The 25,428-nt window shown below is 41.9% G+C and overlaps 1 protein-coding gene and 1 non-coding gene across 2 annotated transcripts in view; both read left to right on the top strand.

Moving 5' to 3' along the window:
* The window catches only part of HMGB1 (high mobility group box 1), a 129,345-nt gene that overhangs the window by 98,715 nt on the left and 5,202 nt on the right, over positions 1 to 25,428 (top strand). The window contains exons 2-3 of the mRNA XM_020905982.2: positions 22,756 to 22,813; positions 25,252 to 25,400. The gene's annotated coding sequence lies outside the window, so the exon portion shown is untranslated. The remainder of the gene's footprint in view (positions 1 to 22,755; positions 22,814 to 25,251; positions 25,401 to 25,428) is intronic.
* On the top strand, positions 2,768 to 2,840 carry TRNAG-CCC (transfer RNA glycine (anticodon CCC)). Its single transcript has one exon. It is a non-coding gene; the product is annotated as a tRNA-Gly (tRNA).

The raw sequence follows: 25,428 nt of genomic DNA, 5'->3' as shown, positions 1-25,428 counted from the left end.
GCAACCTCCACAGTTCCCCCAACAGGTACCATTCCTCTCCAGGCCCTCCCACCCCTGCTGGATCCCAATACTATAAGGAACAGTACGATGATGCATGCTCAGTCCTGTCCAACTCTTTGTCACCCCAGGGACTGTATCGCACCAGGCTCCTCTGTCCATGGGATTCTCCAGGAGGAATACTGGAGTGCGTTGCCATTTCCTCCTCCAGAAGATCTTCCTGACCCAAAAGATTACAACCATGTCTCCTGCATTGGCAGGCAGATTCTTTACCACTGAACCACCTGGGAAGCCCCAAGGGGCAGTATACGAGAAGATAAATTCCCAACGAAGATTATTAAATCTGTTCAACTTAAAAGTCATTATTGACCTTAGGAGGATATAATTTTTCAGATTAATAAAAACAGCACTAAGAGGTGAATCCAAGGAAGGAAAATATGTTGAATAATCATTTGAGGTGTTCAGATGGGAGTGAAAAAAGAGATGGATTGTTATAGTGGTGTTGAACAAATATATTTTCCATATTGGAGGGTCCTGGTTGTATGTAAAGGAGGTGAGACAAAAGCCAGTGGAAACAGCCTGAGGATAATTTTGGGAAAAGAAGAGGTGACTGAGGACCTCATAGGCCCTGTCTAGGATTGAAGGGAGATAAGGCTGAATGACACAGAGGGGATGGTTTTCCCATGTGGAGGAATATTAGCTCTGAATTGCTAAGAGGAAGCTCTGAGAATGACAAGAGTGCTGGTGGTGTGTATGTTAAGAGGGTGAGGGTCTCTGATCTGATGGAAGGAATGTCTGTGTGGAGGAGTGTTCAATGACCATCAGCCTGAAGTTGACTATAGAAGAAAAAAGTACCAAAACTTGTTCAGCTGTCTTTCCTTTTAAATGACTTGAAGTTTTAAGGAAATTGCCTGGAAAAACAATCCTTGTCCTCACCCATTGAATATATTGTACTTTACTTCAGAAAATCTAACAACAAACATGCAACGTTTCTTGTATGAAGAATCTACATGGAAAAAGGCAAGATAAGAAACTGGTTTCTTTTTTTCTTTTTCTTTTTTTTGGCCACACTGCCCAGTGTACAGAATCTTAGTTCCCTGACCAGGGATGGAACCCATGTCCCCTGCAGTGGAAGCCCAGGGTTTTAACCACTGAACTACCAGGGAAGTCCCCAAGAGACTGGTTTCTTGATCCATTTCCCTGCATATTCTTTGGTAAAACTTGTACTTGATGCTCAGCGTCTGAACTGCCAGGAACTTAAACATAAATGCATTTCCTGGATATATGTGTTCTACAGCAATTGCCAAAATGCCCTGCTTCTAATCACTCACCACAAGTGCCCAGTGGTTATCAGGGGTAGAACTGATGGTAGGAGGAGGAGACCGGGTGTCAGATTGTGTGTCAAGGCAGATTGTTGAACAGGCAGTTACTTACTAGGGAATGGAGTTGGTAGGTAGCTGATAGGAGGCCTTGAAGGGAGGAGTGGGTGTGGAGATGGCCTCCATTTGCTATCAGGGGCGGTAAACACTTAATAACTTGGCAGAATCTACAAGGACTTAATTCTCTCCTATCTTCCACTCTCACCCCCCTCCTTCTTTTAGCCACCCCTTCTTCAGATGCCTGATAGTGTCATTAGAATTTGTTGCTGTCATTCAGCCACTCAGTCTTGTCCGACTCTTTGCATGGACTGTAGCATGCTAGGCTTCCCTGTCCATTACCAACTCCTGGAGTTTGCTCAAACTCATCTCCATTGAGTCAGTGATGCCATCCAACCATCTCATACTCTCTCATTCCCTTCGCCTCCTGCCTTCTATCTTTCCCAGCATCAGGATCTTTTCCAGTGAGTCCTTAGAATTTACATGGGGACAAAACCTCTAAATATTTGAATATACTACAAGTTAATATACATCAGCTTTGGAGCTAAAAAGGTTAGTGGCACATCAGGTTACATTACAGTAGTAGAGGCACAGAAGAAAGGAGCCAGTAACTGATCTTCCATCTATATGGAAGACCATATACTGTCCTAGGCATCCCATTTTAAGAGGGACAATGACCACTTTTGGATCACGAGCAGAAAAGAATAGCTAGGACCACCATATTTTTGAAAATATTTTATTTATTTATTTGGCTGTGCCGGGTCTTAGTTGCAACACGTGGGGAATCTTCGGTCTTCATTGCAGCATTTGGTATCTTCAGTTGAGGCATGTGGGCTCTAGTTCCCTGACCAGGGATCAACCCCAGGGCCCCTACATTGAGACCTCCAGCAAAGTCCCAGTATAATGATTTTGAGACCCACTCATGTTATCTCATGGGCTTCCCTGGTAAAGAATCCACCTGCAATGCAGGAGACCTGGGTTCGATCCCTGGGTTGGGAAGATTCCCTGGAGAAGGGAACAACTGGAGAATCCCATGGACTGTATTGTCCATGGGGTCACAAACAGCTGGACATGACTGCGACTTTCACTTCATGTGCTATATAATACAGATACAGACCCTCTCGTGTCTGTATCAGTAGTTATTCTTTTTTTATTACTAACAGATCCTCCACTGTATAGATATTTCACAACTTGTTTATCCATTTATTAGTTTTTTGACATTTGGGTTGTTTCTATTTTTTGGCTATTACAAATAAAGCTACTGTGAATATTCCAGTGAAGTCTTTGTGTAGATACAGATTTTTGTTTCTTTTGGGAATGTACCTAGGAATGGAATAGCAAGGTTGAATGGTAGGTGTGCATTTACTGTTTTAAGAAGCTTTTAGTTGGGCACTTCCCTGGTGGTCCAGTGGCTAAGACTCTGCACTCCCAATGCAGGGGGCCCAGGTTCGTTCCCTGGTCAGGGAACTAGATCCCACATGCCACAACTAACAGTTCACATGCCACAGATAAAGATATTGCATGCCACAACTAAGACCCAGCATAGCCAAAGAAATAAATAAAAATATTTTTTAAAAAAAGAAAGAAATTCTTAGTTTTTCAAAGTGATATACCAGCAGTTGTTCCATATCTTCATCAACACTTGGTATTGTCAGTTTTTCAACATTAGCCATTCTAATTGCATGTAGTGGTATCTCACTGTGGTTTTAATTTGTACTTACCTGATGACTCAAGATGTGAACCACCTTTTCACATGCTTATGAGACATTCAGATAATTTCTTTTGTGACGTGTCTGTTCAAATCTTTGCCCATTTTAAAAATTGCCTGGGTTGTCTTCTTACTGAGCTGTAATAGTTTTTTGTATATTTTGGACACCAGTCCTTTATCAAATGTATGTATTATAAATATTTTCCCAATCTGTGCCTTATCTTTTCATTTTTCTTAACAGTATCTTTCTAAGAGCAAATTTTAAAGTTTTGATGAAGTTCAATGTATCATATGAATGTTTTTGTATCCTCTCTAAGACACTGTTGCCTCCTTTAATAAGGAATTTTTTCCCCTCTGATTCAGCTTTTTCTAGTTTTGTTGTTATTTAGTCACTCAGTCATATCAGACTCTTCTGTGACCCCATGAGTTTTGCATTTAGGTTAATCATTCATTTTGAGTTAATTTTTATGTATTATGTGACATAAGGGTCAGTGTCCATTTTCCCCCCAATGGGTTTGGAGTTATTCCAGCAGAATCTGTTGAAAAGATTTTCCTTTCTCCCTTTGAATTGTCTCACCGCCCTTGTTGGAAATCAGTTAACCGTATACAAACATGTGGGTCTGTTTCTGGAGTCTGTTCTGTTCAAGGTGGAGGTATCTAATGAGATGTTTGAAATAGAAAATTGAAGCTATTTCATTTTTCTTTTTCTTTTTCTTTTTTTTTTGCTGAATATCAGCAATATATCTTTGCACTGCATGTGGAGAAAATCATTTCTCGTCAGGAAAGCCTACCGGCCACCATCTAGTTTGCTCATCCATTCTTAAATTCTGGATTGAAATACATATTTCTCATAGACATAGGGCTAGAATCATAGACAAGTCCTACAGTTATAAAGCAAAGGAAAATATGAAAACTTGGGTTTAGACTTGGACAAATGCACAGTGGCACCAAGTATTTGGGTTCCCTAATTGTATGCTAAACTTATTCATGTATTATTTCTGTGGGAAAAAAAAATTACAGGAGAAAGAACTGAAAATTCTGGAAGGCAGTTTAAGTGTCTGGGAGCTGTCTCTGCAAAGACAACAGGAAATCTGGATGTCAGAAGACCACTCAGCTTTTTCTTGCTCCTATTCATGCCTTATTGGAGAAGGAACTGGCAGCCCACTCCAGTATTCTGGCCTGGAGAATCCCATGGGCAGAGGAGCCTGGTGGGCTACAGTCCACAGGGTCGCAAAGAGTCGGACACGACTGAGCAACTTCACTTCACATCATTCATGCCTTATAGAGTCACCTTCCAGGGAGCCAGTGTCACTGGCCATGTGTTCCTGGCATTGGCCCAAGTATGTGGGCCTTTCTGTCTCTAGAGTCCAAGAAAAGCAAATTCTTCACAGAGATGGAATCAACCACCATCTGAGAATGGTGCTCATCCCACCTTCTAGAGGTTCAAGAAATACTTTTTGTTATCCAGAGGTTCTGTCTTATTTCCTTCTGTTTATCTAGGTATCAAGACCTGAGCAAAGAAGGAAATGGTCCAAAATATTAACTTCATTGTAAACAAGAATTTTAAATAAATATGGGGGCAATAGTGAAGACAGAAGAGACTATGAAATTCAGTGTTCGTGGCTTATTTACAAGGAGAGAAGGATTTGTTGAAGAACATGGATCCAGAAGTGAGTGAGCCAGTGGATGCTGGGGATGTAAGTTCATATTCTGATTTTGACACACACTTTAGAAATGTTCACCTCTGTCCCTTAATGAGAGCTACAGGCGCTATTATGAGAATGACTTAATATCTGCTTCAGTTTAGTCGCTCAGTCATGTCTGACTCTTTGCTACCCCATGGACTGCAGCATGCCAGGCTTTCCTGTCCATCACTAACTCCTGGAGCTTGCTCAAACTTATGTCCATCAAGTCGGTGATCCTATAGAACCATCTCATCCTCTGTTGTCGCCTTCTCCTCCTGCCCTCGATCTTTCCCAGCATCAGAGTCTTTTCCACTGAGTCAGTTCTTCGCATCCAGTGGCCAAAGTATTGGAGCTTCAGCTTTGGCATCAGTCCTTCCAATGAATATTCAGGACTCATTTCCTTTAGGATTGACTGGTTTGATCTCCTTGCAGTCCAAGGGACTCTCAAGAGTCTTCTCTGACACCACAGTTCAAAAGCATCAATTCTTCATCACTCAGCTTTCTTTATTGTCCAACTCTCACATCTACTCACGACTACTAGAAATATTATAGCTTTTACTATATGGACCTTTGTCAGCAAAGTAATGTCTCTGCTTATGCTGTCTATGTTGGTCATATCTTTTCTTCCAAGGAGCAAGTGTCTTAATTTCATGGCTGCAGTCACTTCCTGCAGTGATTTTTGGAGCCCAGGAAAATAAAGCCTGTCACGGTTTCCATTGTTTCCCCACCTATATGCCATGAAGTGATGGGACCAGATGCCATGATCTTCGTTTTTTTAATATTGAGTTTTAAGCCAGCTTTTTCACTCTTCTCTTTCACTTTCATCTTTAGTTCCTCTTCGCTTTCTGCCATAAGGGTGCTGTCATCTGCATATCTAAGGTTATTGATATTTCTCTCTGCAGTCTTGATTCTAACTTATGCTTCATTTAGTCCGGCATTTCGCATCATGTACTCTGCCTAAAAGTTAAATAATCAGGGTGACAATATACAGCCTTGAGGTACTCCTTTCCTGATTTGTTGTTCCATGTCCACTTCTAACTGTTGCTTCTTGACCTGCATACAGTTTTCTCAGGAGGCAGGTCAGGTGGTCTGCTATTCCCATCTCTTGAAGAATTTTCCACAGTTTGTTGTGATCCACACAGTCAAAGGCTTTGGCATAGTCAATAAAGCAGAAGTAGATGTTTTCCTGGAACTCTTGCTTTCTGATGATCCAACAGATGTTGGCAATTTGACCTCTGGTTCCTCTGCCTTTTCTAATCCAGCTTGAACATCTGGAAGCTCTCGGTTCACATACTATTGAAGCCTGACTTGGAGAATTTTGAGCATCACTTTACTAGTGTGTGAGATGAGTGCAATTTACGGCAGTTTGGCATTGCTGTTCTTTGGGACTGGAATGAAAACTGACCTTTTCCAGTCCTGTGGCCACTGTTGAGTTTTCCAAATTTGCTGGCATATTGAGTGCAGCACTTTCACAGCATCATCTTTTAGGATTTGAAATAGCTCAACTGAAATTCCATCTCCTACACTAGCTTCGTTTGTAGTGATGCTTGCCAAGGCCCATTTGACTTCGCACTCCAGTATGTCTGGCTCTAGGTAAGTGATCACATGATCGTGGTTATCTGGGTCATTAAGATCTTTTTTGTACAGTCCTTCTGTGTATTCTTGCCACTGTGTCTTAATATCTTCTGCTTCTATTAGGTCCATACCATTTCTGTGGTTTATTGTGCCCATATTTGCATGAAATGTTCCCTTGGTATCTCTAATTTTCTTGAAAAGATCTCTAGTCTTTCCCATTCTGTTGTTTTCCTCTATTTCTTTGCATTGGACCACTTAGGAAGGCTTTCTTATCTCTTCTTGCTGTTCTTTGGAACTCTGTGTTCAGATGGATATAGCTTTCCTTTTCTCCTTTGCCTTCCACTTCTCTTCCTTTTTCAGCAATTTGTAAGGCCTCCTCAGACAACCAGTTAGCCTTTTTGCATTTCTTTTACTTGGGGATGGTTTTGATCATGGTCTCCTGTACAGTGTCACTAACCTCCAACCATAGTTCTTCAGGCACTCTGTCAGATCTAATTCCGTGAATCTATTTGTCACTTCCACTGTATAATCGTAAGGGATTTGATTTAGGTCATACCTGAATGGTCTGAGAAGAAGGGGACGACAGAGGATGAGATGGTTGGATGGCATCACCCACTCAACGGACATGAGTTTGAGTAAACTCCAGGAGTTGGTGATGGGCAGGGAGGCCTGGCATGCTGCAGTCCATGGGGCTGCAAAGAGTTGGACATAACTGAGCAACTGAACTGAACTGAACTGAACTGAATGGTCTAGTGGTTTTCCCTACTTTCTTCAATTTAAGTCTGAATTTGGCAATAAGGAGTTCATAATCTGAGCCACAGTCAGCTCCCGGTTTTTGTTTTTTGCTGACTACTTAATATCTGCTTAACTATGTTTATATAATAATAAGTAAATTAAAAAACGTATTCCAGGGGCTTCCCTAGCGGCTCAGTGGTAAAGAATCCCCTTGCCAATGCAGGAGACATGGGTTCAATCCCTGATCTGGAACGATCACACATGCGGTGGAGCAACTTGAGCCCATATGCCACAACTCCTGAGCCTGTGTGCTCTAGAGCCGGGAAGCCACATCTGCTGAGCCCACGTGCCGCAACCACTGAAGCCGGAGCACCCTAAAGCCCGTGCTCCACAACAAGAGAAGCCACCGCAATGAGAAGACCACACACCACAAGGAGAGAGCCGCCTCCACTCACCACAACTAGAGAAAAACCTGCGCAGCCATGAAGACCCAGCACAGCAAAAATAAATAAATTAATTAATATATATTCTGGACAAATCCTTTTCCACTTATACATGCAGTGTTTCTTGCTTTTACAACTTAAAATTTTGACCCTGTTTCCACCAGTACAAACCACACCTTCTTGGTAAGAAAAATAAAGTCAGTTACCTCAAGAACTAATCTTATGTTCTTCAACAGGAGTTTTTGAAAGTGCCTGAAATTAAAGTTACAGGGTTTTGAACTGCTGAGTTAATGATCTTGTTGAAGGAAGAGTGTCAAATGCACCAGTTGCTAAGCCTGCTCCCTAAGGTCTCTCAGAAATGTATTCAAACTCCACAGCAATAAACAGAAAGAAAAACAAGATTTTCCCCCAAATTTTATGTTTTTAAGTACTTGCTCTGGCAAATATTTGCTCTAAATATTCATGTTTAACCTCCAGTATAATTATTTGAATTCAGGTTCTCAGGCTATTTATTTATCTATAGATGTATGTTTGTGTGTGTGTCTGTGTATGCATGTGTAAGATGGCACAAGTCAGCTTTAAATTTTCTATAACTATGAAAGTTGTTTGCTGTCTGAAATCATGTTAAGCCAGTGGATGCCTTTTAAACACTGTCTACTCACTATTAGTTCTTGATTTTACTACTTTGGTCCTTTTGAGTCTGAAACTTTTTATAGTCTTCACCAGAGCAGCAATTCTGATCCATTTCTTAGTGATGTTGCAATAATTAGCTTAGCATGGCAACCCACTCTAGTATTCTTGCCTGGAAATCCCACGGACAGATGAGCCTGGCGGACTACAATCCTTGGGGTCACAAAAGAGTTGGATATGACTTAGTGACTGAACAACTAAATTAGAAAATAAAAATAATGCGTTAAACATTTGTCTTTGTTTTGTTTAGAGTGATATTTTCCATTTTTATTGCGTTTTTATTAGTTAAAGTTTACCAGCAGTCGATGTAATTGCTTCTATCTTGGACACCAACTAATATATAAATACAAAGTTTGTATGACCACCTGCTATATTTGTTTGGGTCCAAGGTCTGGGTCCAACAATTCTGTAGCTCTTTAAAGACTTTGGCAAACTGCTTTTCCTCTTGATTTTAAATCATTATTTTGTAAGGAAAATTTAATTAGAAAAAAAAGTGTTTCTTTTTTAAGTGCAGGCCAGTCTATTGAGCCAATAAAGAATTTGTTTGAAAATAATTCCCTGCTTCTAGAACTAAGAGAATAATTTTTTTCCTTTAATTAGTATTTTAGAATTTTTTTTTAACGAATGCCAAATGCAATGTGAGCTCAAGTTTTTTAGTTCAGTTCTAAACTTAGAACCCGTGATTTTCAAGTGGGTTCTAAATTTGGCAAAAATGTCTTCTCTCTGCCATAGTAGCTGGTGTTTTCCCATTCTTAACGGTTCATACATCTTATTTTCTAAGCAAGCAGTGCTGTCTTTCTTCACTTTTTAATAATTTTTTCCATTTCCTCTTTGTGGAATACCAAATGTGATGCAGCCTTTTTAGACCATTAAATAAAATAGATATGGCAACTTTTGGAAAGAAAAACAGAGCGGGAGAGGGAATGGTAAGGAGGGAAAAGGTAATTTAGCTTCTTTCTTACAATGAAAAGATAAATACCTTATGTCTCAGATATTGCATTACACAATGTTTATATATAGGTTGTTCGAAATCACCAAGTCAGAATTCAATTGGAATACTTTTTTTTTTTTTTCTGCAAATGTCTGCATAAATCCACGTGAGTCTCTGCCCCTCCCAGAGAAAAATGTGGGATGAAAGAGCATTCCTATTTGGTCATCACCCCCAGAAGCGTGTCCAGCAAAGCCAACTCCTGTGGTCTGCTCTTTGCTGAATATTTAATCCCGCTCCTTGCAGGTTAAGACACAGAGGTAAAATGCTAAACTCAAATCTCACTGTGGGCCTGGCGAGCCAGTAATGCTGGCCTCTGGGAGGTAGAGGTTATTAGTGGATAGGTACATTGTTGAAAAGGGCTTACCCAGTGGCTCAGTGGTAAAAAATCCACCTGCAATGCAGGAGACATAGGAGGTGAGGTTTCGATTCCTGGGTCAGGAAGATCCCCTGGAGGAGGGCATGGCAACCCACTCCAGTATTCTTGCCTGGAGAATCCATGGACAGAAAGAGTCTGGCGGGCTACAGTCCACAGGGTCTCAGGGCTGGACACGACCAAGCAGGCACACATGCACATGGTTGAAAACAGTCACTTCCTCGTCCTGCAAGGTGTTAGAGGGAAGAATGCCATGATCTCTCCCCCCACACAGGCACCCACATGTCTCTCACTCACCTGCCTTTATCTGTCCTCCAGCTTCATGCTCAGATCTTTCTCTTTCACCATCCTGGTATTCCTTACTTCTCCCATTAGAACATCTTTTCGTTAACGTAAGATGGTCTAGGAGAAGGAAGGCCAGCTTGAATTAAAAGGTGAAACGTTTGGGGTTCTTTTTTTCTCTGCTGAGACAGACTTTTGGAAACATCCCTCAGCTGCATGCCTGTGCTGAAGAAGTATGTATGTGTTCAAGCGGCGTCCTTTTCTTCCCACAGGAGTGCTGTGTACGCGCTTGTACACATCACCTCAAGCTTCCCTGGTGGTTCACTGTAAAGAATCCGCCTGCCAGTGCAGGAGACATGAGTTCGATTCCTGGGTCAGGAAGACCCCCTGGAAGAGGAAACGGCAACCCACTCCAGTGTTCTTGCCTGGGAAAACCCCATGGACAGAGGAGCCTGGCAGGCAACTGTCCACGGGGTTGCAAAGAATCAGGCACGACCTAGCGACTAAGCAACAACAAAGGCGTCAGCTCAGCCCGGAAGGACTAGGTTGAAGCTTGCTCCTTCACATCTCCCAGGTCTTCCCTACACATCTTGGCAAACAGGCATCTCACTCTCTCAGATCCCTCTGGTCCTCACGTCTTCTCTGCTCAGAAGGAAAAACCATCAGATCCCTTCTAGCAGGAGGCAGCCGCCAACTTCAGGAGAGCAGCCCTGACGGTCAGGTCCAACAGGTTTCCCCGCTTTGTTTTCTCTTGCTTCCGCAGTGCCAAGAGGGGAGGACTGGAATACCTGAGATACTTCCCGCTCCCAGCCTTCCTGGGTTCCAAGCATTCTGACCACCAGGCTCCCGGCAGATGCAGCAGTCGGATTTCCTGGGATGTTTGGCCCTCGTATCCTCCATACCACTTCCACTGGCACCTGTCTGCCCTCCCCACCCCGCAAGTGCTGGTAGAATTCCACTGACCTCAGCATTCCTGGAGGGGCTGCAGTTGGCCTGGACGTCCAACCTTGATGGGAATGCAGCAGTGGGAAGCAGTCTGGGCACTACCCGGGTGGACCGTGTCGTCGTTCAAGTTCAGAGGATAGGTGCTCTGAGTGAGGCAGCCAGATGGGTTTAGCTCAGCAGCTCACCCAGGCCAGTCTCCTGCCTCCAACAGTGGCACAAAGGGCTATTTTGTGAGAAAACATTGTTGCACTCTATCTACCATGTCAGCCTCCAACGTTGAGGGTTACTGCACACGCGATTCTGGTTTTCCTTAACAGTACGTTATTTATCAGGCCTTGTCTCCAACTTCTCTAATACTTTGGGTCTCAATCATCTGTCACAGTCTTTTTGTATTAAATCAAGAAAAGAGCATGAACTAGGCTGAGAGTCAGGAGGCGTGGGTTCTTTCTGTTGCTCTGCCATAATGGAATGCTATGACCTTGGCCTTCTCTGGACCTTCATTTAAAACTCTGGGGGCTGATTACAACCATGTCCTCAAACTCCATGACTCTTCTTTAAACTACTACTTAATAGTATAGTAAGTAGAAAATAGCACTTAAAATAATATCGTATGACACTTTCCACCCACAATTGTCCCTACCTCTCACTTTGATTCAACCTTAAGGCAATACCGCTGTTTCTAGGTGTGTAGGGTTACCCTATGGTGCGTTTTTGACTGAATTTCCTACATTGTACTCCCCCTTACTCTTTAGCTGTACTAATTACACATCTACTGTCTTTTCTTCTCTTTATAAGTCCACCTTTATAAATTTGAAGTGGTCTTGATTATTTTTGTTACCCATCTCCAGACAGACCTCAGCCCTGAAGGAAGTAGTGTATACTCAAGGCAGGGTAATGGTGTTTTCTCTTTACCTTACAGTCTGGTGGCTTTGTGATGGCCACAGCACACTGAGTTTGTGTCTCTGGGGGGCTGCCCACAGTCTACCCCAAGATTCCTTTCCTGTATTATAAATAGGAGTTCAGAGCCCATCACCTTATAAATACATTTGAAACTTTGCCCCCTGATATTTTCCTCTTTGCCACATGAATACATATCTCCCACTTTTTGCACAGTTGTGAGCTTCATGAGATCTTTTGGCTATTTAATCCTCTTGGATCTTTATCACCTGGAAGAAGCGTCTTCTACAGAATCAAAGGTCATATCATTTATTTCCACCTCCATGCCAGTTTTTTAAATATCGGAAAAAAAAAAAAAAAACCCACCCTCTCATATTTATCCTGATCCCTGGGAGAGGGTTGTAGGGCTGGGGATGGAGAGTGAGGGGTGAGATGCAGATCCCACCTAAAGGATGGGAAAACTTAGTATTTCGTGTGTGTGTGTGTGTGTGTGTGTGTGAGAGAGAGAGAGAGAGATTCAAAGTTTTAATAGATTGTACTCCACTTATAGTGATTATAAAGTATTGGCTGCATTCTCTGTGCTATACAATAGATTCTTGTAGCTTACTATTTTATACAGAGTAGTTTGTGTCGTCAGCATTTTGTTTTCATGTGAGTTTTGTTATTGTTTTGTCGCTAAGTTGTGTTCTACTCTTTGTGACCCATGGACTGTAGCCCATCAGGCTTCTTTGTCCATGGGATTTCCCAGGCAAGAATACTGGAGTGGGTTGCCATTTTCTCCTCCAGGGGATCTTCCCAACTCAGGGATCGAACACAAGTCTTCTGTGTCTCCTGCACTCGCAGGCAAATTCTTTACCCACTGAGCCGCCAGGGAAGCCTGAACGATACAGGAATTAGTAGCAAAGTCATGATTAGACCCATGGCTCTTCATTACTTTCCCCACTCTGTTTAAGCATTTACTCATGGATTGAGTGGCTCCTCTAGGCCAAGCGCTCAGCTTGATGCCAAGAAACGGTGAATAAAGCTCACCCTGTGCTTAAGGATTTGTAGACTAGAAGGCCACACGTGTGGGCAGTTACAGGCCTGGTGAGGATGCCAGAAGTGGCATGGGCTCAGCATGGGTGCTAAGGGGAGGCTTCTGAGAGCAAGAGACATCTAAGCTGAAAGTCAGGCAGGAGGTGGGCAGGTGGAGGTCATCCTGATTGAGGGAATGGCGAGTGCCCAGGGACCGGTGGGAGCTTGGAGCGTCCGGCAGGTGGGAGCAGCAGATGCTGACTGTGACACTCTGCTAAGACGTTTGAAGGCTCTCTTGAAGGGCAGTGGGAAGTCATAGAAGGATTTTTTTTTAAGTCAGGGAATACCATGATTGTATTATCGTAATTACTTTAGAAAAATCACTTGGAGTTTTCTGAGGCTGAGGCCCAGAGACGTCAGGTAGTTAGAAACTTGTAATAAACCCAAGCAGGAGACCACAGCTTGAACTAAGATGGTGGTCTTCCAAAACAGGGAAGGGGGTAGACCAGAGACATAGATGAAAGAGGTGGAGACCATGGGACTTGATGATTTGTTGATTGTTGGGAGTTAGGGAGAGGGAGGAACCAAGGAGGAAATGGGTCTTTTTTGAGATCGTTGGGTTTGGGGTGCCAAAGCAGAGACTATAAGGAGACATCCACGCAGGACATCATGTACAAGACTTGGACTTTGGAGCCAGAGGGGCTAACTGGGTCAGCCTGGGAGACCTTACCTTCCTCCTTTGTAAAATAAGGAAGTAGCAACCACTCCAAGGAGCAGAGAATTATAAGGAGATAAACCCATGGACAGAGGAGCCTGGAGGGTTCTTTGGGTTGCAAAGAGTCAGACATGACCGAGCCACTTTCACATGCTACATACAAAGCATTTATGGTGCCTCGCAGATGTAAACGGCCAATAAATATTGGTTTCTGCCCCCTTCGCCCCCCTACCATCCACAGACACTTTCAGCTGAACAACATGCCTTCTCACTCTGATGGAAGAAGCTCCATGCTGCCCTTCCCTTTATTCTCTCACTAATGAATGGATGGGTCCTTTTTTTTAAATTTTTTAATTTCTTAGACAACAGAGAGTAAAGGAGAGATCAGAGGAAAGAGAAGGGATCTGATTAAACTTGGAAACTTTTCTAAGTGAAAGTTTTGCCTAAAAGAGCTCTTTCGAGTGTTTCACGTGGATTCTTCCTCAGCTACAAATGTTAACCTATCACTGTGACAATCGTATGTCTTTGGTAGCACATTTAAGACTAAGAATATGTGAACTGAGCTGGAACAGAGTAAGACACGGGTTTCCTTTCCTTCACAGGCTCTCTTGGCTCCACTTGTCTGGTCTGTCCTTGAATCTTAAGAGTTCCAAGCAATGATGTGGTCGGCATCTCAGTTTAGAAGAATGCAGGTCTTCTGCCTTGGGTCCTCTTCCAATCTTTTTGCTTTGGGAGATAGGCATGTACATTCTTTCTTATTGCTCTGTGTGGATTTAGATAGCATCTAACCCATACATTTAGGGCTCACAACCTGCCTTGGGCCACGTTTCTTAGATGTTGGATAGATTCAGAAACATTTTAGAGTGGAACACTCTGGCACTGGCTTCTGCTCTGGTAGGCTTCTCCTTTCCCCTCTTTAGCATTCTTCTGTTGCTCTGGCAGTTCTTCCTCTAATTTCATTTGTGTTCTTTTGCTCAAAAATAAAAAAAATTTTAAAAAGATAAGAGGCTCACTTTTAAACCTCAAGGAATATATAGCCACGTAAAGATATTCTTTGAGTCTTCTAATTATCTTTAAGAAACATAGCTTTTGAAGACACCTTATTACCACATAGTATTTAGGTCAGGATGTATGTTTCTGAGCTCCCCTGGTGGCTCAGTGGTAAAGAATCTGCCTGCAATGAAGGAGACCCAGGGTCGATCCCTGGGTTGGGAAGATCTGCTGGAGGAGGAAATAGCTCCCCACTCCAGTATTCTTGCCTAGGAAATCACATGGACAGAGGAGCACGGTGGGCTACAGTCTACGGGGTCACCAAGAGTCAGACAGGACTGAGCGATTAACAGTTCACATAATGTTTCTACCTGTAAAAAGTTTACATTTCTTTAGGTTAGGTAAGAAAACACAAGAGGAAAAAAGATTCAGGAGACTAATATTACATTTTTTTTAAAAGATGGACAGGAAACCATAGAGATGGCCTCACAAAAATCCATTCTCCTGCTTGGGATGAGATTATTGATTTTCTTAGTTACTATTTTTCCCTCAAGTGTTGAAATAAGTGCCTTTTGATTCCCGGGCTTGAGAAAAACTTGTTCCCCACAGCACTTGGCAAGTATAAATCCCAGGAACTAGGTGCTTTAAGCGCTGTGTTTGTGAAGCAGTAGCCATTGTTGAGAAAGAACAGGGTGGGAGGAGGGAGCTGGGGGGGAGGGAGGAGGGGGAGGAGGGGGAGCAGAGCCGGGTACCAGGAGCCCTAGTGGTTTGGGAGGGGCCAAAAGACGGAGGGGAGGGTCGGTCTTTGCTGGGGCCTTGCAGGTCTGGCCCACCTTGCTCCACTTCTGTTCTACCACTGCTGGGTCCACACAGGGAACCCTCATCACCCACACTGCTCCCAGCAAGTCTGGAGTCGTTTCATGCGAATGTAACCTGGTTTTACCCAAATCAAAAACCTGGATTGAATTTGTTGAACTATTCAGTGGCACACATTTTGGTGCCCAAATGAATTTGCTACACAAGAAGGACTTATTTTGGGGGAGCTTATGAATTTTTGTGATAACTGGCAATATGCAGGAAAAAAAAAAAAAAACTGCATTAACCTCAAAATTTGCTGCATGCATACAATCCATTGGGTTCCCCTGGGTGGCTCAGTGGTGAAAAATCCAAGTGACAATGCAGGAGACACAGCTTCAATCTCTAAGTTAGGGAGATCCCCTGAAGGAGGAAATAGCAACTGGCTCCAGTAATCTTGCCTGGGAAATCCCATGGATAGAGTAGACTGGCGGGCTACCATCTGTAGTGTCACAGAAGAGGTGGACACAGCGGAGCATGCACACGCACATATACAATCAATTAGTATTAGTTATTGTTTTGACTTTGAGGACTTTTAATAAGATCTGGGAATTAAAAAAAATAAATATATCTGCAGACTTCTCAACTATAACAACACCTCCCAGAGTAAAAACCAAACAAAAAATCTGTTAAAACACTAGTTCATAAAAACCATTGCCCCAAACCATCAGAATAGGGACCAACCTGAATAGAATTTAACCACATAAAGCTGCCAGTATCCACAGATTTTGAACAACCGAGATGACAACACAACACTAGGTTTTGCTCCACATACCTTGAGTCAGCATACTACAGTATAATTTATTCTACAAAGGGAAGGAAATTGTAGGCACAGTTTATCAAATTTGAGTATCAGCATTAAGATAGATGTGGACAGAAAATTGAAACTCACCTGACATTCAGCTATCATTTACTAAATACCTGTGATGGGCAAAGAGTGCTGAAAAACAAAGATGAGTGAGGCAACATAATGTGTAACGTATTTATATAGGTTATAAACTATGTAATAATCTATGGTCATTCTATTTATAATACTCTAAAAGCCATTAGAAAGGTACAACCAAAAGTGACAGAGTTCACAAATGAAAACTCTCAAATTGAGAACTGTAAACAGTTGGGGAAGTTTTAAAGGACAGGTTGGGTCCACAGACCCAGCGGAGGCTGGGGGAAGGACACTCCAAAGCAAAAGAAACAGTGTGACCAGAACCTCCAAGGTGGGAGAGTACAAGGTCCAATTTGACTGGAAATTAGGAGAGCTGTGGGAGAGAGAAGGAGACAAGTTTTGCCTGATTCCGGAAGGCCTTGAAGGCCCAGTGAGGATTTGGCAGTTAATTGGGAAGAAAATGTAATTAAATGGAAAGTTTTTAAGCAGTGGAGTTTCATGCGTTAGGAAAATATTAATAATACCAGTTTTTGAAATAATCTAAAATAAACAGCCAACATCTGGTGCTCATTTACAGAATTCTAAGAAATTTGCATACTAGGCTCAGCTCTTTATGTATATGAGCTAATTTAAACTCACAACTTCCCTTTGAAAGGGGCTTTATCATTTTACCAAAGCAACTGAAGCTCAGAGAGGTTAATTCACTATGCCCAAAGTAACACAGCTGGTTAGTGCCAAGGCCGGGATTTTAACCTTTGGAGTGTCTGATTCCAAAGCCTCCATGCTTATCCACAAAATAATAAAGGCCAGAACTACAGTTGGGGGCAACAGAAATGGAAAAAAAAAAAAAATGGGGATGGGGGATGATTCAAAATTACTGTGACATGAATGTTACAGAATTTGATGTGAGGGAAGTAGAAGGGAGGAATGACTCTTAGAATTGGAGCTGGTGTAGGAAGTTGGCAAATAGAGAAATGAGACTGGAGTGTGGCTTTGGGAGCAGACCTATAGGCTTGAGACACTGGGACCCGGTGCAATCCTGGACAGAACCAAAGGCTGAAAGGGAAACGAGGTCATTTACATAGAAATGGAGGTTAAAATTCCACGTGGAGTTGGTCCCTGGGGTCTCTAAGAGAGCAGAGAAGCAGAGAAGATGACTTAGGACTGAATTATGGGAAACAAACAAATAGTCATTAAAAAAAAAATAGTCATTAAAGAAGACACATCAGTGGTGAGGCAAAAGTTTTTCCATGTAAACACTGATAGTTTTCCTTCTAGCAGATACCTGATTCTGATCTGTGTTAACAGGCTGGTCAGATTTAGATGACAGTGGAGACACCTTAACTTATTTATTTTTTTAGTTAGAGTATAATTGCTTTACAATGCTGGTGTGCAACAATGTGAATCAGCTATATGCATACATACATCCCCTCCCTCTAACCTCCTTCCCATCCACCCCCTGCCAAGACAGCTTAACTTTAGAGCTATGATAAATGTACATGATTTTTATATATTATAGATTGTATATTTGTTTTGGGGGAAGAATTTCTAGAGTAATGAGGTCTAACTCTTTTTTAATGATTTAAATTTTTGAGTCTTCTTTGGCACATTTCTTCTCTTAAGAAATTAGAGGGGGAAAAAATTTAAGAAAAAAAGAAATTAGAGGTTTTTGGCTCCTAATTTTTTTGGGGGGTGAGGGGGGTGCACTACATGGCATGTGGAACTTCCCCAACCAGGAATTGAGCCTGTGCCCCTTGCAGTGGAAGTGTATACAGGGCACAACTTTTGAAAGAATAACATAGCCCAAGGACACAGCCGCATAAACCAATTAGAATCAACCCTGCTTGGGACTTGAACCCAGCCAAAACCCTCTGGTACCTGGTTTCAGAACCTAATGAAGCTCAGATTCTTGATGTCTCATCCCAGAAAGAATTCACTGAGAGACAAAGGGATAGGTAAGATGTGGATTTGTTCAGATTCGGAGAGAGGCACACTCCATGCGGGCCATTGCAGAGGGCAAGTGTGGCCCCAAAATGTGGCCCAGTTCGTTTTGTATAGGTTGGGTAATTTCATATGCTAATGAGTGGGAGGATTATTCCAACTATTTTGGGGAAGGGGTGGAGATTTTCAGGATTTGGGCCACCTCCCACTCCTTGGTGTTTTGACAGTGCCTTGGAACTGTCAGGGCACCTCTGGGTGTGTCATTTCACTTGCTGATTGAGGATCTAGGTCTAGTCTTGTCTGCCATCTTGGTCCCATTTGATTTCTAACTGGTTTATGTGGTTTGTGTTGTGTCCTTGGGCTATGTTATTCTTTCAAAAGTTGTGCCCTGCCCCTTTCCCTCCTATTACATAAGAATGTGATTGTAGCCTAATAATAAACTGTCTTGAGGATGGCCCACAGTTTACCAAGCCAAGCCACCCTGAATGCCTAGGTTGTTGACACATTATGGGTAATTCTGCAATTAATATTCTTATTCAAATTTTCATGCTTTTTACTTGTTTCTGATTACTTTCTGAATATTTTTGGAAGCAAAATCACTGGTCAAATGCCATGAATGTTTTTCAGGCAGAGTTCTGTTTCAGAATGTGACTATCAATTTGCTGGTAGTATGTATGTTAGAATATATTAAATCATGCTATCTCCTTCCTACTTGCTTATTTCTGTTCTTGGAAATCAAAAGGATGCCTTAGAAGAAGGATCTACAGCAACCTTTGGGGGGGAAAAAGCACACAGGTTTTCTGTTGTTGATTTTTTTTTTAACACCTTCATGAACAACAGGTATGGATTGGTGGTCACCTTCTATTTAGCCCCACAAGCCATTTTGGGTGCTGTTTTTTCCCAACAAAAAAGCTGTTCTGTGGGGAGGTGAGGCTATCTTCTGCTCGAAGAGAGACTCTGCCTGGCCTCTGACTAAGACAGATCCAAGGTGATGAACCCCATATTTATCGGCTCTGCTAGGATTTCTCTCCTAGGCCTTGGGGATGTTCAAGCATCTTTGCTTCTCCCAAAGACCTGGAACGCCTGCTTTTGTCTTGATCTTCCAGGGAGAGCAAGGCACTCTTCCTTCTTGTCTCCTATCTTTCTTGGCCCCACAGATTTGGCAGCAGCCTCCTTGGCTGTGTAGGGGTCTCTGGCTGCAGGTACCTGGATGCAGCAGCTGCCGTGGAGTTTCTTCCCTTCAGTCCGATTCCATCAGTAGGCAGCATCCACAGTTGCCTCTTAGAGCTGTCGTTACCCTTGACGGAAGACGGACTTCTTGACTCCCACCTTTATTACAGTGTTCTGCAAACTGTAGGGCCTATTTGTGGGTTGCAAAGTAAATTTAGAATTTTAAGGGAAAAGAAGTCAGACTCCATCACAATGGTAGGTATTGTTTCATGAAACTTTTTTCAAGATTTATATATGCAGAATGTATGGGCCCTATTCCAAAACCTTGAAAGTCAAGGCTGTAAACTCACATCAAATCCCCATGAGGATATGGGGTATATTTAGGTGGGAAAATGTGATTGTCTTTAAAATTTTATTAGCTGGGCTAGTAACTGAAAGGCCATGAGGCTTAGTGGAGAAAACTTCAGCTTTGGAGTCAGAACTGGGTCAATATTGTTACTTTCTCACTAGCTGTGTGACCTTGGATAACTGAAGGGATCTCTCTAACCCTCCTTCGAATTATTTGTACAATTATTTTCATCCTGTGCGGATGAGATGAAATCATCTCTGTATAGCCCAGCACACAGGATAGATACAGTGTATAAAGCTCAATTTCTAGTCTTTTGTCCGGGCTCTAGGACAGCCTCTGACAAGTAGCCAGCCAGACTCCCTGTTTCTCATCAGGAGTACCTGCTACTTGTGATAGTGCCAAACATAGTTCTGTTCCTCACCCGAGAGACCTCTCTGGCTCAGTTTCCCACTCTCTGTTCTGTGTGACAATAGTGTTTCTCAGGAGAAGACCCTCTGAGCAAAGAACATTTCAGAATCACAGGTTGTAGTCCTGAAATCCTAAGGACCCAACTCAGGACTTGCCAACCCAGGTGTCCGCAGGGGCCAGCCAGGTGAAAAGGCAGCTCAGGTGCTTTGGAACCGTGGGGCTGCAGCAGACGACAGAACACCCACCTCCTTCAAGGGGGTCGACCACAGGATCGTCACCTGCCTACATCTGGAGCCAAGCTGATCAGATCTCAGATTGTTCAAAATCTAGATTTTTTTTTTTAATATTAAAAAAATCCACCTTTTTAAAAACACTGTCCTGACCAAATGGAACATCTGCGTGTCATGGAAGCCAGAGAGGCCTGCCAGTTTGCACAGTCTGACCCTATGCTTTGTGGCTCGGCTGACAGTACAGTCATCTCAGGAGCTCAAGGAAAACCTCCCAAGGTATCCCAGAAGAGTGCTCTTTTAACATTATTTTGTAGCAAAAATACACTCTAACTGCAGAATATATAATGCCACCAATAGAAGAAATTTCCACTGAATGAAGAGGAAGAGCAGGAAAGTACTGGACAGGATTGACAAGTGGGTAGTGATCCGTCGTCTCTTCTGAGTTTGTTTCATAAAACATAAATTCTATTTTTAAAAATCCACTTTATCGAGACAGAATTCACATACATACAATTTGATGACTTTTGGTATCACCAGAGTTGCACAAACATTGTTATAATAAACATTTTCATCTTCTTAAAAGAAAACCTATTAGCCATCACCCCCCTTCCCCACAGGCCCCCACACCTGGTTACCCCTAATCTACTTCCTGTCTTTATAAATTTCCTATTCTAGACATTTTATATAAATGGAATTGTACAATAGGTGGGGTTTTATGTGTGCGGTTTCTTTCACTTAGCATAATGTATTCCAGGTTCATTCATGTTGTGACGTTTGTCAGTACTCTATTCTCTATCAATTAATAATATTCAATCATAAAGGTATGCTACATTTTATTTATCCTCTCATCAGTTGATGGACCTTTGGACTGTTCTTTATTACAAATAATGCTGCTATGAACAATCATATGCGGGTATTTGTGTGGATGTTTTTGTTTCTCTTGGGTACATACCTAGGAGTGGAATTGCTGGGTCATATGGTAACTCTAGGTATATTATTGGGAGGAACTGTCAGACTGTTTTGCAAAGCAGCTGCACTGTTTTACATTCCCACCACCAGTATATGATGGTGCCAGTTTCTCCACATTTTCACTCACACTTGCCATGTCTGTCTTTTTTATTATAAGCCATCCTAGCAGGTGTGCTAAGACATTTGTTCTCAAGGTTTATGGCACTTCTAACAGGGCAGCTGAATTTGGCCTGTTGACATGGTTCTTGAGATCAAGACCTAAAGGAGTGATCTTTTCTGAATTTAGATCACCATTTTATAGAAACTTACTAATGAGTTTCCCCTCTTCACGTATACCATTCTTTGGCTAACCAGAAAAGAGGCACCTTATCTTTAAAAAGGTGTAATTTTTCTTCCTTATTCACCAGTGAAATATTCCAATTCTAGAGATATTGTTGGTATAAATTTGTGTCCAGGACTTCCCTGGCAACCCAGTGGTTAGGACTCCATTGCTTTCACTGCCGAGGGCCTGGGTTCAATCCTGGTTGGGGAACTAGGATCCTGCAAGCTGCCCAGCATGACCCCCTAACACACAAAAATTTGCTTACATACCATTTTATTTTGTTGTCGTCGTTTTTTTTTTTCCCTTTGCGTAGCCACCTATCTGCCCACAGCTGAAACCACTAATTTCCCCACCTGCAAGCCACATTGGGACAGAAGACTTGGGGCCAAGGCAGAAGTACTTAAGCAGCCGACGTTTCCCTTCTATGCTTGCCAACAGATACAGTAACACCGCTCCTCTGCCTTCCCTGGGTCTTTCTTGTGGCCCGTGTGTTTAATCCTGTAACATCCCCACACGTGAGATAAGGCATCACTGTCCCTCAGCAAGGGTTGGGGAAATAAGCACACCTTCCTGGCTGCCAGGGGCCACACGGGGTGGGACTCAGTGTCCTAGTGCACGGTCTGTACTGTTTTCTCTTCCTGAATTCTCCCCTTTATTGTCAGCATCCAAAAAAAAAAAAGGTTTTAAGTGTACAGGATCCTTAGTATGGTTGACCTCCTCAGACATTTTGGTTTACTGTTTCTTCTCCTTTTCAGAAACCGGCCCTTTTTGAGAAGGACAGACAACAGGAGAATTCATATAGCTTGACTTTAGGATTCATTGTATGGGGAGGAATCAATACCCTGAAGCCAAACACCCAGAGCCCCCGTCTGCTTTTTGTTTTGGTTTTTTTTTTTTTTACATTAGAGTTAAGTTTCAAATGCCCATTGGAAGTAACCTTTGGGCGGACATTCTTGCAGTTTTCTGTGATAAATTCTTATTTGGCTTGCCATAGTTCATTGTATCCAACTAGGAATAACCTTGGCCTAGTTGGGAGCTGGTAAATAGTACAAATACACGTGTCTGTCTATATTTGCAATTCCCTCCAGCCCCCAACTCTATCTTCCTCTTTTTAAGTTATAAGAACAAGGTGCCATTGACATCTATCCTCAATATTAGTATCCTAACATGTGCTTATTACTGATTATTCTATTTTCCTGCCTTCTGATTTAGAAATACCCCAATGTTTATCTCCAATGATGGAAGAGGAAGATTAAAACAATAATCTGCAGTAAGTACTCTTTCGGGTATTAATTCATTTCTTCAGTAGATGTTATTTAGTGCCTGCTATATGGCAGGCACCCTGCTAGGTGCTTGGGATGCAAAAATAAAATTCCTGCCTATAAGGGGTGCTGTGCAGTGGGACAAACAGACACATAACTGGATAATTATAATTGTGAGCATATTAGTTAATGTACAGAATATTATGGGATCCCAAAAGAGAGGTACTTCACCTATCTTAGAGGCTGACTCCAGGAAAGGCATAAATTACGTTAATGAAGATGTGAAATTCAGTTGCCTAAATTGGGCATGGAGAGAGTGATCAAGCTTTAGGTAATCAATTAGGTAACTCTGTAAGTTAGGATAAAACCCTCAATAACCCTAAAGTAAAATATATGCCAGTTTGTAACTGATGATTCACATTGAAGGAGAGGGTCTAATATCATAAATAAGTGAACATTAAGGTTGCAGGGCTAGAGCTGGAAATTGTAGGGTTTACTCGAAAGTTTTTCTCCTTTTTATGTTCCTCCCTTTGTATCACAGAAAGCAAATATGAGAAATGTGCCTGTAAGTGGAGGTCTTAATATCCTTCTTTGTGACATGGCCCCTGATATACTTGGGAGAAAATGAAGCAATCATCACTAGACTGAATGAGGAATAGTACTGTTTGTGGTTAGAATTTTTTTTTAAAAGCTTAATTTGCAACCATTGTCTTCATATAAAATTAAAATATGAAGAAAACTCAAGGCTAATTGCACTTGAGTTTTTCTAAGTCATGAATTTAAAGAGGTCAGCATAATCTTAAATCTTCGAAAAATAAGTTTAATCTTTACAACCACTTAGTGATAACTTCCATTTTATAGCTGAAAGATTTGAAGCACAAAGTTTTAAAAAAAAAAAAACAACAACAACTTGTCTGAGATTATAGAGCTAGTAAGTAGCAGAGCAAGGATTTGAACCCAGGTCTATTGATATTTAAATCCAGTGCCTGGTACTTACCATAGCATCCTGCTGAAATAGAAACCTGTGTTGGGCCCATTGTTCTCTTGTTCTGTGACCATAAACTGACCCTGGAAGGAGTAAGCTATTAGAAATAACTGGTAAAAGTATCTAAAAAGTGGTTGATCCAGAGCAAACCCAACATTGCTCCTGGAAAATACTGATAGTACAATCTTCAAGTAATAGTCAAATTTTGATATCATGGATGCCATTTAAAGTGTAATCATTCTCATGAATATTTTGTAATATAGTCACTGAGAAGATAAAACAGAATTAAAATAACCTAGATTTAAATAAAACATAAAATTAGATTAATAGAGGGAAGTAAAGAAGAGCATATATGTATGAAAACAGTATAAAAGTTAACTTTAGATGTTTGCTTGTTTAAACACCAATGACTTTAAGAACATTATACTAGTTTATATATTTTTAATATTATTTCTTTTCATGTTCATATAGCATGCATTGTCCACTCACCAAGACTATAAACCCTGATACCAATTATGTGTTTTTTTTTTAAAGGAGTAAGCATTAAAATCATAGTCAGGAGAGGTTATCTCTCTGTCTGTTCTCATGTAGCTTAATAAATTTGAGAAAACATGTTGTGGATGTTTACATGGGATATATGAAAAAAAACTAACAATAAAATGATTTAACTTTGGTCTGTTAAATTTGGAGGAATTCGCTGGTGGGTTTAGAAGTGTATAAACATACCACTAGAGAGTGAAAAAAAGGGAAGTCTGTTGTAACTGAATAGGGGTGTGGTCTGCTCAGGCTAGAGAGCAATAGATAATAGTTTCATAAAGGGCTGATATAAACGTATGGTCTCCAGAACTGGCTATTAGAGCCCGCACATTTTCCTCACAGACATAATATAAGTTTGTCTGTTAAAACCAGCCAACTTGGTGGGTTAGGGAAGCCACAGCCTATGGATTTGGGCATGGGCACTCTCTGCCTCCATCTAATCCTCCGGGTAACAATATACCTACAACTCCTGTAACCCTAGAGCAGTTACATGGATGCACTAAGTGGTTCGATGGGAAGGAAAGATACCATCACAAGGATTCGTTTGATTATCACAGTAATCCACACCAAGTCAAATAAAACAGCCCAACAGTTAAAAATGTGGTCTCTAATGAATTTGCTAATTCTAGCAGGCCCTCCCAAACATTTCCTGCTAGAGTACCCCGTATCGAAATGAAGTGGCTGTACTTTAATTTCATGGAAGAATCGTTTGATTTCCAGGAAGTTAAGACAGGGCTTTGTATTTAAATAAAAAGTTCCAGACAAGCTGTGAAATTCGAGCAAACCAAGAAAAAGGATGAAACCAAATGCCTGTTGGGTGACTCAAGATTTCAGCTGCTCTGCAAACCTGACAGTACGGGCTTAAGAGCCCAGAAAAGGGGTGTTTTAAAAGTGGCTGACTGGATCATTGTCACTTTCTTATAGGAAAAGCCCTGCCTTTCCAGAGATCTAAAGTGTAATGCAACCGTATGTGCTTGAGAAGTTCGAATCTTGGCTGCCTTCGCCCCTCTGCACAAACAGAAACCCCGGTTTTCGGGGACCGTGATCTCAGCGTGTCGCTCTCACTTTTGAAGGTCTGTTAAAAGTCTGGGGCCTCTTATC

Source organism: Odocoileus virginianus, chromosome 8 (assembly GCF_023699985.2).
Source record: "Odocoileus virginianus isolate 20LAN1187 ecotype Illinois chromosome 8, Ovbor_1.2, whole genome shotgun sequence".
In the NCBI taxonomy this organism is placed as follows: Eukaryota; Metazoa; Chordata; class Mammalia; order Artiodactyla; family Cervidae; genus Odocoileus; species Odocoileus virginianus.
This window is presented reverse-complemented; position numbering and strand designations above follow the sequence as displayed.